This window comes from Schistocerca serialis, chromosome 4 (assembly GCF_023864345.2).
Source record: "Schistocerca serialis cubense isolate TAMUIC-IGC-003099 chromosome 4, iqSchSeri2.2, whole genome shotgun sequence".
NCBI classification, from domain to species: domain Eukaryota; kingdom Metazoa; phylum Arthropoda; class Insecta; order Orthoptera; family Acrididae; genus Schistocerca; species Schistocerca serialis.
This window is the reverse complement of record NC_064641.1, coordinates 22,020,259-22,038,334: the sequence shown is the minus strand read 5'-3', so window position 1 is coordinate 22,038,334 and position 18,076 is coordinate 22,020,259. Positions and strand designations below refer to the sequence as shown.

Genomic DNA, 18,076 nt, shown 5'->3' with positions numbered 1-18,076 from the left:
AAATTTTACATAAAATCAACGAGCGCCAGAAGGATTTCGGTGTGCTCATCTAACGATTTACAATTTTCCACAAAATCGTCGCTTTTAAGTAGTGCTTGAGAGGTTCGTAGCTGAAAGACGAAAATTTCTCCATTCAGAAGTGCTCCAGTCAGGCTTTTCACAGAAGTAACGGCGCACGATACTGGAACCAGGATGTCGGAGCCGAAAATCGACGCTGAGGTCCCCAAGCTGCGCGTGTCCGGTTTGCTAAGCCGGTGCGTCTGGACGGGGGGCTCAACCGGTACTGGACTGACAATGCAGCCGCTTAAGGAAGCCGGTTCCAGGCAGCACGTGACCGTCCTGTAAATGGCCAAGTCCGTCAGTCTGCCCGCCTGCCCGTCATGTCAGGCCGCTGCTCAGGACCCGCCAATAATTTGCCAGTCCCGAACACAGTACCAGGTGTCTCGGAGAAACAAAAGTTCAAACATCCGAGATGTTTCATTCAGAGGAGGGCTCGCTATTGTCTCCGAGTGAGCGTAAAATGGCAGCAGCGTCAATGGACGCAGGGGGAACAGTAACTTCTTTTTTTTTTGCCTTACTTCATTTTCGCGATTTATGATGTTGCCCTGTAATTCTTGTCCGCCTCCGTTGTTTAGTGGTCTGCGCAGATGCCTATGGGTTCGATTCTCGGTACTGGCAGGTAGTTTTCCTCCGTGGGAAGACTCGAAGTGCGCTTAACTTCTTTATGCCAAGAGAGGAACTACATGAATGAGAAGGTCAAGAAAACCGGCAACGGCTGGGCCAGCGGTATGCTGACTCCATGCACCTCCATATCGCATCCAAATGACGCCATTTGCCGACGATGGGCCAGAACGCACAGCTTTGCGTTGGTTTTGCTTATAATTTTTCCGCTACGAAATCGGGCCATATAGTTTTTGCACTTGAGAGCAAATTTTTTTTCTCCAAAAACAATTACGAAAGTAGATATTCACTCTATACATATTACTTTTTAAGCCACATATACATTAAGACTAAAGTTGATATTACGTTACACCAACGGCCCCTCCCGCCAGAGGTTCGAGTCCTCCTTCGGGCATGTGTTGTTCTTAGCATAAGTTAGTTTAACTTAGTTTAAGTAGTGTGTAAGTCTAGGGACCGATGGCCTATGCAGTTTGGTCCCTTAGGAATTCACACACGTTTGAACATTTGATATAAGGTTACACCAAGACGGTGGGAAATTCAGAATTGAAAACTGAGTTGATTCATAAACCCATCTTATCCGTAGCGAATTACGTAAGGCGCCGTTGATAACCTGTTTTCCATTTTCTGATCTTCTTTTTCCCCTTGTATTTTCCCCCATCTGCTGACCCTTCCAGAACATATCCCAGTAGCCTCTCTCTTCTCCCAGTAAGCTTCTCCAAACCTTTTTTTGTCGCCTGTTATTTTCGGGACTTCTTCATTTCGTACTTCATCCGTCAATTCTCCGCTAGCAAGTTCTTCTTCTCTGGATTTCCGACGCTCCTCGTTTGACTTTCATGCAATGCGATGCTGCAGGCATACTCTTACAGGAATTTCTAATTTTAAAAAAGTCAAATAAATAAGACTGGTTTGTATTTCTGCCGTAATAATTTATATAATCTGACGCAAATGTTTTCTAAGTGTGTAACTGAAAATTAATCTCTGAGAAGTCTTTAACTTCTGTGAAATACTGCGATTAAATTAAAGTTTTGTCCTAGGAATTTTATCACTTCGGTTCAAGAAATTACCACTGAAACGTTGTTCTGTCAATTGAAATCCAATTTGGATACCTTTTCAAGATGAATCTGATTTCATATGTTCAGTGAAGCTGTGCTGCGTCAGAGCTGAAATGCGCTACTCGTAGTACATTACGAAAAGCGTTCACTCTTCCATTCTGCTTCGTGATTATAAGCATCAACGATTCTGCATCTGGGCCATTGCGGCGCTCTACGTGGAAAGTGAACGAGTAATTAATTACTTGTACTTATGAAATGAATTTATGTGACCAAATGAATGGCTCAAAAAGCAACTACCGTGCTGCAGGCTCTATTCAACCAGTCGTCCTTGACAAATCACCACAAATTACGTAGATATAAATCTTTAAATATGAAAAGTGAATTCGGACAATTACAAGAAAAATGGTGGACGCATAGATTAAAACTTAATACCACATACACTGCCAGAAAAAAAATTGTACACCTGGAAAGACGATGTCGATTTTGATCCGATGACGGCATATGCCACGTATGGGATGGTACGAGGGCAAGTCAATTATTATCCGCAGTTTAGTTATAATTTTTTTTATTTTGGCAGTACTGTCGTTTTACGTTGATGGCGCATGGTTTGTTTATTTGTTGTTATATCTTTGCAATTTTAAAGCTGCTAGGTTAGTTTCGTTACCGCTGCCGTGCTGTTAGTCATGGCTGCTCCGCTGTCTATTTTCACCAAAGAAGAGCAACGTTCAGTGATCCGTTTTTTGTGGTCGGAAGGCGCACCAGGGGCCGAAATTCATCGAAGACTTTCGGTACAGTACGAGAACAGTGTTTTGCCACAACGGAGTGTCTACGAATGGATTGAAAGATTCCGGAATGGTCGCAGAAGTGTTACGCACGATGAAGGAGGCGGACGACCGTTAACCGCCACAAATGAAGAAACCACTGAGCGTTCACGTGAAATGCTTCTCCTAGACAGACGATTAACTACTGACGAGGTGGCACATCGTCTGCAAATTAGTCAGGGTTCTGCCTACGAAATCATCATCTGCCGGCCGAAGTGGCCGTGCGGTTCTAGGCGCTTCAGTCTGGAACCGCGAGACCGCTACGGTCGCAGGTTCGAATCCTGCCTCGGGCATGAATGTGTGGGAGTCCATAGGTTAGTTAGGCTTAACTAGTTCTAAGTTCTAGGGGACTGATGACCTCAGAAGTTGAGTCCCGTAGTGCTCAGAGCCATTCGAACCCATTTGAATCATCAACAACAGACTTGAGTTTCATAAAGTTTGTACAAGATGGATCCCAAAACAACTCACACAGTTGCATAAACAAACACGCTTGGACATCTGCAAAAAACATTTGGATCGCTTTAGTAACGAAGTGGACAATCTCTTAGACAGGATCATCACTGGTGACGAAACATGGATCCATCATTACGAGCCGGAGAGTAAACGGCATACTGTGGAACAGAAACATGCAAATTCGCCGTGCAAGAAAAAGTTCAAGACCCAACCGTCCGCAGGAAAACTGATGCTTACGGTTTTTCGGGACGCACTAGGTCCAGTACTGGAACGTTATAGGGAAAGGGGCACAACAATAAACAGCGTACGTTACAGTGAGATGCTCACTGCCAGGCTAAAGCCTGCAATTCGAAGAAAACGCCGAGGACTGCTGTCAAAAGGTGTTGTGTTGTTGCACGACAATGGCCGTCCGCATACTGCTCCCCACACTCTTGAAATGCTCCAAAAACTCGAATTTGAAGTACTGGATCATCCTCCATACACTCCCGATCTTTGCCCCTTCTGACTAACACTTGTTTGCTCCACTCAGGTAGGCTTTAAGGGGCCGTCGATTTGCGTCGGACGAAGCAGGGAAAGAAGCGGTGCGTTCCTGGCTCGCAGCTCAAACGAGAACCTTCTTTTATGAGGCCTTCAGGAAGCTTGTACAACGATGGACCAAGTGCGTTGAAACGCAAGGAGACGATGTCGAAAAATGATGCTCTTGTAAGTTTCCTATTTGATCGTTGTTGTTGCGGTCTTCAGCCCTGAGACTGGTTTGATGCAGCTCTCCATGCTACTCTATCCTGTGCAAGCTTCTTCATCTCCCAGTACCTACTGCAACCTACATCCTTCTGAATCTGTTTAGTGTATTCATCTCTTGGTTCCCCTCTACGACTTTTACCCTCCACGCTGCCCTCCAGTACTAAATTGGTGATCCCTTGATGCCTCAGAATATGCCCCACCAACCGTTCCCTTCTCCTAGTCAACTTGTGCTACAAATTTCTCTTCTCTCGAATTCTGCTCAGTACCTCCTCATTAGTTATGTGATATACCCATGTAAGCTTCAGCATTCTTCTGTATCACCACATTTCGAAAGCTTCTATTCTCTTCTTGTGTAAACTATTTATCGCCGACGTTTCCATACATGGCTACACTCCATACAAATACTTTCAGAAACGACTTCCTGACACTTAAATCTATACTCGATGTTAACAAATTTCTCTTCTTCAGAAACTCTTTCCTTGCCATTGCCAGTCTACATTTTATATTCTCTCTACTTCGACCATCAGCAGTTATTTTGCCCCCCAAATAGCAAAACTCATATACTACTTTAAGCCTCTCATTTCCTAATGTAATTCCCGCAGTATCACCCGACTTAATTCGACTACATTCCATTATCCCTGTTTGGTTCTGTTGACGTTCATCTTATAACTTCTTTGCCGATAGTAACTGACTTACCCTCATGGAGGTAAGAATAAGGGGAGATGGCGCTACGTATCCCAGCCGTACTACGTTTTGAAGCCATGGGTGCGTGGCTCGCTGCCATGACACTCTGACCAAAACATTGCCAGTGTGCTATAGCGCTGCGTGTATTACAGTCGCTAATTGCACCATATACGCATGTAACGTCATCAGATTGGTTGTTTCAAAGTTTTTGTTTAAAATAAAATCTCGTAAAGGCGAAATTCCGCGTTTCTTCTGATTAAAAATAGTTTTTAATGTAATATTACGAATAGCTAGCCTTCAATGTAAACGATACAATTTTGTTAATTCAGTAATAAATGTGTATCACAAACTAAATAATAGAAACTGAAAACTAAGTTAGTTATACCCTCCCTCCAAAGCCCCATAAATACCTCTTGTTTGTAATACGTACTGGGACATTTCAGTTACGTTACACTACTGGGAAACACTGTTCATTACCACCAATATTTACTGAAATACTGTACATAGAATGGCAAATCTACACAGTGCCCTGTTTAGGCCTATACTTTACGCCAGTTAATGTAGTGTTAGCTTTTAATTTGGTACATGATGAAGACAAAGTGAGTTACTCAACACTTCGATTATCGACGATACGTACGTATTATACTGAAACGTGAACTTGAAAACAAAGAATTTAATTCTTTGAATTAACATACCTTTTGCAAATGTTTTGGGTGTGTAGGGAAAACTGATGGTACAGCATTTTCTCGGAGCCTTACTGTTGAAAGGGAAGTTCGGTCTATGTCCTCTTCTCGGAAATGCTGAGAACATATAGTGCTCCATTTAGACGCACGCCAATTCTTCCTTTCCGACTTTCATTTTTAGGCAATCTAAAATCATACAGGAGAAAAACACGCTATAGTACAAGTACCGATGTAGCACACGTTCATTCACGATGAAGTTGTAAAACCACACTTAACGAGACAACTTTACACGTGAAATGTTATTCCCTTCGATTTCGCCTGACAATCAGAACGATTCGCACATCCGAACACCACACAAGTCACCATAATAGCGCAAAATCCTTCCAAAAGCGAGCGACAAGCCTATGCACACAAGCTTACAGCAGCAATGTTTTGGTCGGATTGAGATGGCTACCCTCGGCTTCACATAGCTTCACAGCTGTGACGTCACGGCGTCTCCCTCTATTCTTACCTCCATGCTTACTCTGGTATATGTACTGATAACGGTTTCCGCTGACAGCTAGCGTAATGGCGTAGCTACCAGAGCGCCATCTGTGTCTACGCTCTAGTAGGGAATGGTTACAGCCAGTAGGCTCATTGTGGTGCAAAGGTGTGAAGCAAGTGGGCAACCACGCTGTAGAGACGCACTCGTGTTTCCTACAGCCAACTGAAAGGGCTCAAATTGTGTCCTTCCGAGTGGTGGGAAGGTCCTTTGGAAGAACTGCCACTCTGGTTGGACGTACTGTGTCAGTTGTGCGACGATGCTGGTGTCAATGGTCACTTGAACGTTCCCACACCCGTAAACGAGGTCGTGGACGTCCACACAGCACAGACGCCGGCCACGATCATCGTATTGTGGGGGCAGCACTGGCAGATCGTACAGCTAAAACAGCACAGATAAAGGGATTGCCAGCCCACACGTGTCAGCACGAATTGTTGCGAACCGGTTATTAGCTGTGTAGTACGGGCGCGCAGACGTCGAACGCATATTCCATTCACGCCACAGCATCGACGTGCAGGGCTCCAATGGTGCTAACAGAGGATGACTTGGAACATGGCGCACATGGTCTTCAGCGATGAAAACAAATCCTGCCTTCACGCAAGTGACGGTCGTTTGTGTGTGTGTGCGACGCAGATCTGGTGAGCGGCGTCTCCTAGAGTGCATTGTCCAAGACCTTACACTCTGTGGTGCGATAAGCTACAGCTCTCGTTCACGTTTGGTGTTTATGAAGGGGACGCTAACCAGCGCTCGGTACGTGTAGAATGTTGTTAGACCCGACCTTTTGCCGTTCTTCCAACAGGAAGGTGATGTGTTGTTCCATCAGGACAATGCTCGCCCACACACTGCCCACGAAAGTCGACGTGCTCTGCGAGATGTGCAGTAACTTCCCCGCCCGGCACGACCTCCGTAATTGTCTCCAATCGAGAGCACTTGTAGGGTATGATGGGACGTGACTCGTCAACCAACAACTCTTACAGATCTGCGTGAACAGGTCGAGCAGAAGTGGTTTAACATATCCCAGGACTGGATGCCCGATCAGTGCCTGCATTGCCGCCTGTAAGGGCTATACCATCAACTGATATGAGTGTTTCAACAGGGTTCGATACCTTGTAACGTTGTCGCTTTAATTTGCTATGAAAGCGGTGCTGATAGACAATAAAAGCGGGTTAAAAGCTGTGAGCTGTCTGGGGGAGTTAACCTTGCATTACTGAGCAACTGTTTCGCCAGGTATCCAGTCTAGCTTACCAAATTCCCAACCAGACTAACATTAATTATAATCTTTTAATAGTCATACGACAACCGGTGATATATGTATATATATATAAAAGAGAATTTAAATAAAAAGAAACAAATCAGTTTATATTTGGAAATTTATTTTAACATTGATCATTGAAATTTCAGCATATTAAACTTGATTGATAACTGAACTGGTGCCTTATTTAGGATTGTGAAAATGTGAGTTTGTAATCTTACGGAACACATCAAATATGGACCCGAGATTACGGAACACATCAAATATGGACCCAAGATTGGGAGACTGCATACAACACTGCATTCATAAAATAACACACAAAAAACGTTGAAACATATGCAAGAGGAAATTAACCACAACCAACCGATTCAATTTTCACCCAAAGAAGTTACGTTCGTAGCGCAATCCTGTCCGTCATGAAATTACCACACACTAGTATAATAAATTCATACTATCTCTCTGTGAAATCTTCCCGAAAAGAATAGCTGAGGGCTACTTTGATGATTACACCACATGCTTCACGTGGTCAACTTGGTTTACACAAAGAGTGTAACTCCACAATAATTTTGATAATTAAAATAAATTAGATCGAAAAGCAATTTACAAAAGAAAAACCTCGAACTGGTTACTATCGTCTTACTATTAACCTGATGGGTCAAACAATTGTATAAGCACGTGGTACTGGTCTCACAAAGTACACCCCACGTGGGTTGAACATAAAGAAAAGTTGCTATATTGAAAAATACTGTCAAGACGAGACGTTATAATCTCACGCACATTCGCATTTAAGATTGATGAACTTAGTTAGAGTTACTGATCAACACGTGGTTCCACTTTACTCACAAAGTAGTGACAAAGCAACTACCGCAATATATTCTGAACTTCACACTCGAATTACACTGCGTTGCAATTTAAGATAACATTAGATATTTTAGAGCTAAACCTGAAATAAAGGTGATTAGATTTTCAGTTAGGCTGAACTTCAGAAATCCATTGTCCTTCGGACTTAGCAGACACGCGCTTAGCCGGAGATCTTACCACTTCAGACGCTCGCCAAGGACAGACTGCCGTGGTCCCTTCCTGAGGGTGGCTCACAAATACAAACGGAAGTGACCAGAGAGGGAGCTTTCTATACCAACATGACAAGGGACAGACAGGACCATACTAAGAATAGAAACCTCTCTGCTTCTAGAAAGCGTAGCTACCTGTTCCGACATTGGTCCTACTGTTCTCTAGCAGACAGGCTTGTCTGCTACCATCCAGCATGCAACTAGAAATACATTTGCTCATTCATCCTCTCACACAGAAGGGAAGGGGGCTGACAGTATCTTATCATATACAGTATATAAAATAAAGCGGATGTAGGTTCTGTATGAGACTGTGTGACATGAATTACATATAAACTGTGTTTTAAAGTGTAGTAGTGTGACAGATCGTTGTTGTTTATTTGTAAAAGTAACACGTTCCACTGCTCAGCCTCCTCCCAGATAGTCAGAAACGCCACATTAAATTTAGAAGAGGAATTTATGCCGTAAATGACAACAGATTTAAGAAATTAACATCAAAGGAATCCAGCTGAGACCTTTCAACCTGATATCTTGGAACCGCTTGTGCTATTGACCTGGAATAGTAATTATTTCGTGTAGACCATATTCACCGTTGCAATAATAAATTTTGAGTAAAACGAAAACCTCTAAAAGGGCGTATCAATTCTTTTTTCGGAGAATGTATTCTTAAAATAGTGACAATCCCTTGCATGTTTTAGTCAAAATCGCAGTTCAAAACTCGTCCACGATCGGACGTAGTTCTGTCAGTTGCAAGTTTATCAAGATGTCAGTCCACAGTAATGTATTCTAGCAGTCGCATTCAGTACCTCCACAAAATTTCACACCGTATTTGTTGCAATTCAGTAAAGCTTTCCCCCTCGTAATATGAACAAATTACAAAGAGTAAGTCTTCTCCATTTTCCAGAGAGTGCAAACCTCCATTGCGATCAGTGATCTATTATCACTGCTTGCAAAAGAATGTGGTATGTTATATCTAGTTTCTCGCTGTTACGCAGCGTATCTTTACGTAAAGCTAAGTGTTTTCATGTTTTCAACAGAATTCACAGTTTCTTTGTACATCGAATAAAATACTACATTAACATGAAGAAAAACCATCACAGAAAAGGGGATAAAATACTAGCAGTAGAGAATCGAAAGTCTCTTCAAAGTAAGGATGCGGTTTGAAAACGTATCAGACTAGATGTAGGCTTTTTCAGTGCTGACGACAAGCTCATTCCGCCACGGGCGTTAAGTAGCGCGTGGTGCGGGTGTCGGGTTATGACTGCATTCGTCGACGGTGGCAGGATAGAGTGTCTTCGCCAGTCGTAGGGCATGCTGGGAGGTTCACCAGTGTCTGTAAAAACGAATTTTTCCCGTTATAAACAGCCGACTCGTAGGGATAGTTGCAGCCATTATCGTCGAACTAGTCGAAATCGGCAGGATCTTCAGAATAAATAAGGACAGGCCTCTCCAGTTCGTATTCACTCTTAATAAAATTCGTTTGCGCCCTCCCCAAGTTGTGTCTGTAGCACCGATTGTTGTTTCTTTTCGATCCACAGGAGCTTAGCCCACCAATTTTAGATTTCTTATCAAGAATAGCCGGCCGAAGTGGTCGAGCGGTTCTAGGCGCTACAGCCTGGAACCGCGCGACCGCTATGGTCGCAGGTTCGAATCCTGCCTCGGGCATGGATGTGTGTGATGTCCTTAGGTTAGTTAGGTTTAAGTAGTTCTAAGCTCTAGGGGACTGATGACCTCAGAAGTTAAGTCCCATAGCGCTCAGAGCCATTTGAACCATTTTATCAAGAATATACATTGTCATCTCTCTTGCTGCCCCTCCTTTTCAATAATTTCTCGGTTCTTAATGTGGGACGACGTTACTTCATCTTGTGTTATTTTGGCTGAGAACCTTACATCCATTGTCAAGGCGAACCTGTGTGCTACACTTCACTGCGTCTATACGCGTCTTGTATTTGAGACGCCAATACCAAGTGCGTTACTCGGTTACCTGCGGAGCTGGGCCATGTTTATTCGACAGTGCCAGACCATCTGAAATCTACACTCTGTCACTATAACAACTGAATAGAGAGCACAATGGAGATGGCGGACACAGTGATTTACAATTTTTAGTGTTAAAGAAATTATGTATAAATTGTTGATTAATGGCCATTCTTTAACATAACTTCTTTCTCCTTTACAGGTACGAGCTTCCAACATCTGGGTGGTGTCTAATAACGCGAGAAGTCGTTTTAAGACGAGGTAGGCCTAGGTTATGAGCTTGGCTGTTCCAGTAACAATGGGTAGTCTAGTGGCTACACTGAATATTGTGAAGTATAGAGGTGAGTAATGAGCTCTGTTACGCAGCAACAACTCGTATTATGAAGAACTTATTTCGCTGCTGAAGGCGTTTACATCAAGGTAAAGGAAACGGTGAAAATTGGCAGTGCTCATAGAGCATCTGAGAATAATAGCTTTCGGGTGGAACAAGAAAATTTAATTTAATCCATAATGGTCTTCGTTACAGCGGAAAATTAAATAATCGATTTGTAAGAACATCAGTAAAAATAAAATTACAGAGCGCTCTATCGTCGGTGCTTTCTGTAGTACCAACAATATAATACTGTTTCTCTCTCAAATCTTTATTAGTATTACTGTAGAGAGTGGTATAGAAATATCTTCAATGGAGACGCAGATGTTAAATATGGAGGATGACACATCACACGGAGAAGAATACCTACCTCACATTCTTAACTTTCAAAGATTCGAGATCTTGTCTATTTTAGCTCCGGGTATCTGTAAAGCATGCTATATTCCTTTTTGTGTCCACATTACGTTAGTAACTGCTACAACCAAATTAACAAGTTTCTTGAAGATTTTTAATGGCACCCTGTTATGTCTCAGTCACAACTGCCCCTTAACATAGACAAATGTAATGTATTGCGAATACATACAAAGAAGGATCCTTTATTGTATGATTATATGATAGCGGAACAAACACTGGTAGCAGTTACTTCTGTAAAATATCTGGGAGTATGCGTGCGGAACGATTTGAAGTGGAATGATCATAAAAAATTAATTGTTGGTAAGGCGGGTACCAGGTTGAGATTAATTGGGAGAGTCCTTAGAAAATGTAGTCCATCAACAAAGGAGGTGACTTACAAAACACTCGTTCGACCTATACTTGAGTATTGCTCATAAGTGTGGGATCCGTACCAGGTCGGTTTGACAGAGGAGATAGAGAAGATCCAAAGAAGAGCGGCGCGTTTCGTCACAGGGTTATTTGGTAAGCGTGATAGCGTTACGGAGATGTTTAGCAAACTCAAGTGGCAGACTCTGCAAGAGAGGCGCTCTGCATCGCGGTGTAGCTTGCTGTCCAGGTTTCGAGAGGGTGCGTTTCTGGATGAGGTAGCGAATATATTGCTTCCCCCTACTTATACCTCCCGAGGAGATCACGAATGTAAAATTAGAGAGATTCGGGCGCGCACAGAGGCTTTCCGGCAGTCGTTCTTCCCGCGAACCATACGCGACCGGAACAGGAAAGGGGGGTAATGGCAGCGGCACGTAAAGTGCCCTCCGCCACACACCGTTGGGTGGCTTGCGGAGTATAAATGTAGATGTAGATGTATATGTTGAATTGAGTAACACTGAATTACATCTTCCTATTGCATACTTCGTAACGATTTAATGCTGAGCATACGAGCACCTGACAAATATTATCAAACATATTCTGATAACAGAGCATCAGAATGCGAAAGTTTTACATTACGAAGTGATAACGCTAAATGATTAAAAAAACCTCAAGTTTCTAGCCATGTGATAGCGTTTAGAAACTGCGACGTTTAGACGAGTGTTGTACAAATCACGGTTTTCGGGGGAGGGATGGGTGGAGGTGTGAAGTGACGAGATGGATGCAGGCCCGAAGCTGCACTCGAATCGAATCTTTGTGTGGTCATTGTTAATCCGTCTCGCGTGCTCTCTACTGCTGGGCGAACTCTCAGCGTACTGCTGCTAATACGGCATTCCACGCGTAACACCATAGCCTTCGTCCCTATTGACAAGATTTACGTGGATCCTCTTTTCTGCGGATACTCTTATAATGCTTTGGGGACAGCTGCTTGCTCGGCACTGCAAGCTGGTTCTATTAAAGTCGGACGTGTATTTCTCATTTAGGTTATGCTTCGACACTCCTGATTTCCCTTTGTGTCTCAAGCGTAAATACCTAATGTGTTTTCGCAGCGTTTCGAAATACAGCGCTGCATCTGACCGAGACATTGGAGGCCACGCTGACATAGGATGCTATACTCAAGGTGCTCAGAAACAGTCTGAAGAGCCTTCAAGGCTGTTGCAGGGTAGGTCGTGCTGAGATTTTTTTATTAGGTCATCAGTCTTCTGACTGGTTTGATGTGACCCGCCACGTATTCCTCCCCTGTGCCAATCTTTCCATCTCAGAGTACCACTTATAACGTACGTCCTCAGTTATTTGCTGGATATATTCCAATATCTGTCTTTCTCTACAGTTTCTGCCCTCTACAGATGCCTGTAGTACCATGGAAGTTCTTCCCTGATATTGTAGCAGATATCTTCGCATCTTGCCCCTTCTTCTTGTCAGTGTTTCCTATACATTCCTTTCCTCGATGATTCTGCGGAGAATCTCCTCATTCCTTACCTTATTAGTCCACCTAATTTTTCAGCATACTTCTGTAGGACCACACCTCAAATGCTTGTATTCTCTTCCGTTCCAGTTTTACCACAGCCCGTGTTTTACTACCATTAATGCTGTGCTCCAAACGTACATTCTCAGAAATTTCTTCCCCGAATTAAGGTCTGTGTTCGACACTAACAGACTTCTCTTGGCCAGGAACGCCCTTTCTGCCAGTGCCAGTCTACTTTTTTATGTACTACTTGCTGCGTCAATCATGCGTTATTTTACTCTCTAGGTTGCAGAATTCCTTGACTTCGTTATCAGCAATTCCGATCTCAAGTTTCTCGCTGTTCTCATATCTGCTACTTCTTATTACTTTCGTCTTTCTTCGATTTACTCTCAATCCATATTCTGTACTCACTGGACAATTCATTCCATTCACTGCATACTGCAGTTCGTTTTCACTTTGCTGGAGGATAGCAATGTCACCAGTGAATCTTATTCAGCTTGAATATTAGTCCGACTCTTCAACCTTTCTCGTATTTCCGGCATGGCTACTTCGATGTATAGATTGAACAGCAGGAGCGAAAGACTAGGTCCCTGTCTCACATCCTTTTCAATCGGAGCACTTCGTTCGTGATCTCCCACTCTTATTGTTCCCTCTCGGTTCTTGTACATACTGTATATTACTCGTCTTTCGCTATAACTTACCACTATTGTTCTCAGAATTTCGAACATCTCGCACCATTCTACATTGTCGAACGTCCTTTCCAGGTCGACATACCCCATGAACGTCTCTTGATTTTTCTTGAGTCTTGCGTGTATTATCAACCGCGACGTCAGAACTGCCTCTCTGGTGCCTTTAACTTTCCTAAAGCCAAACTGATCGTCATCAAAGAGGTCCTCAAGTTTCTTTTGCTTTCTTCTGTACATTTGTCTTGTCAGCAACTTGGATGTATGAAAGCTGATTGTGCGATAATGCTTGTACTTATTGGCTCTTGCTACCTTCGAAGAAACAATAGTTAAGAAAAAAAAATTCTATACGTTGAGCTGTTTCCGAGTTAATTAGCGTTGAACTTAGCCTTCGAGACGTCGCGCGCAAATTCAAGCGGCCCGCCAGCTACAATTAGTGTCAGTTACGTTCATTAGATTAGATTAGATTAGATTAGTACTTGTTCCAATAGATCATGAATACGACACTTCGTAATGATGTGGTACGTGTCAGGTTAATAAAAGGTGTCCATACAAGATATTACATTAGACAAAATATTACATGACACTCAATATCATTATCATTATTATTATTATTTTGGAGGTTGGGGAATTACGCACTTACTATATCCAAAAATTCATCTAATGAGGAGAAGGAGTTGCCATTAAGAAATTCTTTTAATTTCCTTTTAAATGCTATATGGCTATCTGTCAGACTTTTGATGCTATCAGGTAAGTGACCAAAAACTTTTGTGGCAGCATAATTTATCCCCTTCTGAGCCAAAGTTAGATTTAACCTTGACTAGTGAAGATCATCCTTTCTTCTAGTGTTGTAGCCATGTACATTGCTATTACTTTTGAATTCGTTCGGATTGTTAATAACAAATTTCATAAGTGAATATATATATTGCGAGGCTACAGTGAAGATTTCTAGCTCTTTAAATAAGTGTCTGCAGGATGATCTTGGATGAGCTCCAGCAATTATTCTGATTACACGCTTTTGTGCAATGAACACTCTTTTACTCAATGATGTGTTACCCCAGAATATAATGCCATACGAAAGCAGAGAATGAAAATAGGCGTGGTAAGCTAATTTAGTGAGATGTATATCGCCAAAATTTGCAATGACCCTAATAGCATAAGTAGCTGAACTCAAACGTTTCAGCAGATCCTCAGTGTGTTTTTTCCAGTTCAACCCCTCATCAACGCATACAGCTAGATATTTTGAATATTCTACCTCAGCTACCGATTTCTGATCGGAGTCTATATTTATTAATGGGGTCATTCCATTTACTGTGTGGAACTGTATATACTGTGTTTTGTCAAAGTTTAATGAGAGCCCATTTGCAGAGAACCACTTAATGATTTTATGAAAAACATCGTTTACAACTTCACCAGTTAATTCTTGTCTGTCGGGTGTGATAGCTATACTTGTATCATCGGCAAAAAGTACCAGCTTTGCATCTTCGTGAATATAGAATGGGAAGTCATTAATATATATTAAGAACAGCAGAGGACCCAAGGACGAACCTTGTGGCACCCCATTCTTTATTGTTCCCCAGTTTGAGAAATCATAGGGAGGAAGTTGTGGTATCGATAGCTACGATGCCACGGCGTAGGTGCAAGTTCTTAGGTTGGCACTACGACAGACACGACAGCGCCCTCTAGCCAGCGCTGTGCAGCTCTACGAGCGCTGCTCCAGATTCAGCCCATTTGATTCCGAGTAGACGACCAAGCAACACTGTTTCTGTTTCATAGTGGGCGAGCCACTACAGATTTGCCTTTGTAATTCTAGTAGCTGTTAGCGTTGATACCTGCACGACTTCGCACCTACCTGCTCATCTCAGCCAAAGTTAAGTAAGCCTAATGTAATCCTAATTCTGACTATAGTAAACTTGTAAAATCTACCAGCAGTACCGAAGTACTTCACCTTTCCCTGATCCTATTCGCTTCCTACATTCGGCCTACCCTTCAGTTTGCAGGAGCACACCCACGCGCCGCCTTCCAGGCGTGATACAAAAGAAGTTACCGCAACAGACAGCTCAGCCTTTGGTTCGGGTTCGATCCTTACAACCGACTCAAGTACAATTTTTGTATCGCTCTCTTGTTCGGTTTTAGGAAACCATACGAAGAACACGTTTGGCGACACAGTCTCTGGCGGGCCGCTTCCAACTTCAATGCTAATTAACCCAAAAACAGTGCAACGTATACAATTTTTTTCTTAACAGGTATTTCGCAGCACAGCCTAACCTGTAATACTATTACAAGGTTTCCAGACTATTTCTGACCACCCAGTGCGTAACTTCCTGGCAGATTAAAACTGTGTGCCGGACCGAGACTCGAACTCGGGACCTTTGCCTTTCTCGGGCAAGTGCTCTACCAACTGAGCTACCCAAGCACGACTCACGCCCGGTCCTCACAGCTTTACTTCTGTCAGTATCTCGTCTCCTACCTTCAAAACTTCACAGAAGCTCTCCTGCGAACCTTGCAGAACTAACACTCCTGAAAGAAAGGATATTGCGGAGACATGGCTTAGCCACAGCCTGGCGGATGTTTCCAGAATGAGAAAGGCAAAGGTAAAGGTCCCGAGTTCGAGTCTCGGCCCGGCACACAGTTTTAATCTGCCAGGAAGTTTCGTATCAGCGTACGCTCCGCTGCACCCAATACGTCCCTGACGTGTTAGGCTACTATAGGTCCTTCGCAGAGCCAAAAACATTTTTCATTTTCGGCGGTGGTCGGAAGACGGTTTTGAGGTTGCGTTTTCCAAGCAGCCTCGCGATCTTGAGTAAGTGTGTGGAAACGGACCAGGGCAATGCCACGTGGGAAGAGAGACTGCGTTTTACGACCGCGTGGCTTCCCCCCCCCCCCCCCCCCCCCCCCCCCCCCGCCTGTTACGTCCAGGACAAGACAGCCTCCTTCCTTCGTAACACCGTGAGTGCAACCACGCTGAAACGTTCGTTTAGCATACAGACCGATACTGACGTAATGACTGGGTGCTGTACTGCCAACTACCGTGACACAGCTATAATGAAACTTGGATTATATCGTCAATTAGTCCCTTCTCAGGCAACCCTATCAACACACTGCCTTTACACACGAATCTGAATCACTTTCACATTATGCCGCTCGACGCTATTGATCGTTTGTTCGTGAGCATAATTCTTATCTTACTGAATTCGTCCTCGCGGCGTCGCAGATGGAGACGGATGCGTTTATGTCACCCACGATTCGCCCTCACTCTAGCATTCTACAAACCATCGGCACTATTACGCAATACTCATGCTTTCACTCATCACCAGTTTGTACGTTTTAACACAAATTTCAGTCTTTTTTTTATGCGTCAGGTTGTTGTCCATGACTCCAAAGAGCGAGCCACTCACCAGCACTCTTTTTGAAGCCATTTAAAGAACACACTGACTGTTTCAGACTTGGTAAACCGAATAAATCAGCTATAGCGAAACATATCAATGAAACAGGACACAGTGTTACAATAGACAACGATCTCATAGTACTACATAAGTTATAAAAGAGCTGGAAAATGGACATCTTGGAAGAAATGGAAATATTCATCCATGGCCACATGGGGAATACCAAGATCCTGAATGAAGTGACACACTTCAAAAATTCACATTCCTTTTCCAGTTTCACTACAGTACTTTCAGAATAAAAGATGCATAACATCACAGTCTTTCGACCCCAGCTTAGAAGTATGTAAAATAAATAGTTCTTATATCGTCATTCGTACAATAATGTTGTAACTGGTGCTCAATTTGTAATGTATTTCGTCAACCCACATCTGTAATACGATAACAAGACGTGCAGAAGACACTGTCAAACATCTGACACCATATACATCGACAGATCGATAGTCAAATCGAAACCAGCTGTATTTTGACCGCCATCTTGTCCACTGCACTGCAGATTTGTTTTTGTGATCATGTTTCCAAGTTACTGATACGTCTGTGAAAATTTGTGAACAGTGGTCAAGAGAGCCACAGAAACTGAAACACCTCAGCCCAGGACAACGAGAATGCCATGGCATAAGAACAAAGTGAGTCACTGTTAAAAAGTATTTTTACCCAAACATCAGTCCAGCTTACAAAGTGACATCGCCTCTTACTAGGTTCTCTCTTCTTCCTCAGGCTAACCACAGCATTTATGAAAAGATTGTTTAAAATCTGTACGATTTTATTGCGAAGTTGTTTTTGTAACGCCATACAGCCTGATGGTGAGGTATTCCCTCGAAACATGTCGCACAACAAATAAATGATGCATTAGCTGACAAATTTTGTGACTGTTAGCGGGAGTTAAAAACCTTTGCACCAGTACACTCTCCATATGTCTGTCCAGATTGACAATTGATAATTTTTATATTGGCTGGAGCCAAAAATAAAAGTTATCATTTGTTTGCCTAGCCATACATATGGAGACGTCATTCGTTTTCAACGAATGTAGGAAAAGTTAATCAAATCAATGGAATCTACGAAATTTAATAAAAGATGAACAATGAAGTTCGTTCGTTACAGACAGTCATAGAATGATGACCGAGGTGTACATTTGTTCTTTATTATAGACGACGTGCCTATATACAGCACCATACTGAGCTCTAAAGCTACTCAAGAAGTTTCTTCGCTATGCGAATAACCTTTTGTTTCGAGTCAGTTAAATTTTCGTTTCTCTGTAGTTACCTTTAACCAAATGCTCTCTAGTTTTTTTATTGTAACAAAATAGTGTTTATTTAAAACCATTGGACGCTACTGTGTGTAAAGGGA

General features: G+C 42.8%; 1 non-coding gene across 1 annotated transcript; it reads right to left on the bottom strand.

The window, feature by feature from the left end:
* Positions 1 to 15,628: 15,628 nt before the first annotated feature.
* Positions 15,629 to 15,703, bottom strand: Trnas-aga (transfer RNA serine (anticodon AGA)). The gene has a single exon. It is a non-coding gene; the product is annotated as a tRNA-Ser (tRNA).
* Positions 15,704 to 18,076: the final 2,373 nt, after the last annotated feature.